This window comes from Sinohyriopsis cumingii, chromosome 15 (assembly GCF_028554795.1).
Source record: "Sinohyriopsis cumingii isolate HCF-2022 chromosome 15, ASM2855479v2, whole genome shotgun sequence".
Classification (NCBI taxonomy): Eukaryota; Metazoa; Mollusca; class Bivalvia; order Unionida; family Unionidae; genus Sinohyriopsis; species Sinohyriopsis cumingii.
The window spans coordinates 4,588,394-4,590,833 of NC_142975.1; positions in this window are offsets into that span (position 1 = coordinate 4,588,394).

Here is a 2,440-nt window from a genome sequence, read left to right on the forward strand (position 1 = left end):
AAATTTAATCGTCGAGTGAAAATGATTTAGGCGATCAATAATTTTTTTCAGTTCTTCAGTTGAATGCTTCCAGATCATAAATATGTCATCTAAAAATCTGAACCAAAGAGATGGATTAAACTTTTCGTATTGAATAAAATCCTTTTCTAATTCACCCATGAAAGGGAAAAGTATATAGGAGCCATATTAATACCCATTATCTGTATGTAATTCTTATTATTAAATTGAAAATAATTATTTTCCAAGATAAGTTTTTATTATTTTACAAATGTCTTCGCTAGATAGTGTGCTATTATTAGGATTGTTATCAAGAAAATATTTGCACGCTTCAATACCATCTGCATGCGGAATGTTGGTATATAGTGATGTTACATCTAATGATACGAGGATTGAAATTATCAGATAGATGTGGAACAGACTTCGACTTTTTAATGAAAGTAGTTGTATCTTTAATGTATGAAGGAAGTGATTTCGTTAAAGGTTGTAAAACACTATCAACAAATTTTGATAGGTTTTCAGTATATGAACTACAACCTGATATAATGGGTCGTCCGGGATAATTTAAAGGTAAATTATGGTCAGGATTTGTATGAGTTTTGGGTAATATGTAGAATTGAGGTGTACGTATGTTAAGAGGGAAGGTATCAAATTCCTCACATACGGAATTACTATTTTTGAGGTGTACGTATGTTAAGAGGGAAAGTATCAAATTCCTCACATATGGAATTATTATTTTTCGCGATCTCATTAATGCATGTTGAACTTTTTTATTTAATTTCTTATTGAAGTTCAACTTCTTTAACATAATCATCTTGATTCACAATAATAATAGTGTTTGACTTATCATCCTTTTTAATCACTATACTGTCATCATTCATTAGATTATATACAGACTTAATTTTGTCCTTATAAATATTACTATGATATTGCTTTAATTTAGTTAATATCTCTTTTGTGATCGCGTATATATACAAATATAAATATGAATCACGTAAAAGATGACTTAATTCTGTTATAAAAAGGTTATTTGGGTAACAAGTTTTTGGATGACTTCTCCAACCAATTGGGGCGACTTCTCCAACCACTCTGGGGCGACTTCTCCAGATACGTGGGGGCGAGTTCTCCGCATACTGACGTAACTTAGAGAAGTGCAATCGATGGATAAATGCTCTCGCTTTCTGTCGCTGTCTCAGTGTTGTTTCATATGACAAATATTGCTCACCAATATCGTCTGGTATATCTTTTAATGTTATCACGCCCGCCATTTCCACAGAATGTTTGTCGGAGGTTAAGACGTTGTCAAGTCACGTGTTCGGTAGGCGGAGCGATCTACCTTCTGGCGTAAGGTCAATTAGACCGATTGACGACAATAAATTCCGTCAATGCTTACCATTTGAAAAGAAGCTATTGTCACCAGAATATTCTGTTCAAAATAATATTAATTTTTTATACACGGGATACCGCCCCTGTGTTTTCATGGCTCGCGATATGTTGGCCTATTCTGCGTACAGCTTTCAAAAGATATAATGTTTATCCATCGGGCTATAGAAATGAAATAGCATTACTTTGGACTGTTTCTGTCAGCAGTTCAGTCGAGTAACTAAGTCAGGTTTATAGCTAGTTTTCAAAATTCAGCGAAACAATGCCAATAAATGGCAAGAGATCTTAACCAAACTAAACTGATCTTGTAAAAAAACTTTTAGTAAATTACAACATTTTACACAAAAATACAAGCTATTATTTGGAATAGAAACAACAATGAATCGGATGTAATGTGTTTACAACGTCTTGCTTATGGGGAAAAATTACTAAAGAATTTAGAAACAGACTATACGCCGGGGAATTTCTTGAGAATCTCGTTCTAGCGGCAAGTTGACAGGTTGGGTAGCAGACGATATTGTACGTATGGGACTTCTTGCAAAATTGGAAACTTGCATTAAGATGCAAAATTTTATAATCTATACATTTTAATCGTTTAAATAATGTGTTTATTTGTAGGGTTCTGAAAGATACTTAGTAAATATGATTTTCTGGGATTCAGGTTTAAGAAGTTCATGGATTGGGTCTTCGTGTTGCGTATTATTGCGCCATGAACGGATCACAAATTATTATCAACATTTTAATAGCCATATTAATTTTAATGTATGTGGTATATATATATCTATATCTATCTATGTATATATATATATATATATATATATATATATATATATATATATATATATATATATATATATATATATATATATATATATATATATGATCATTGTAACTATGATAACACATGAACTACAGTAGTAGAATGTAAAATTACGAGAATGAAGAAGTGCTACTTTTGATGGGGAGGGGGATATTTCATGGTTTATATTGTTGTTGATGTCTTTTTCATACCAAACAATAGAACATTTATCTTAACAACATGTGGTTTTGATACACGCAT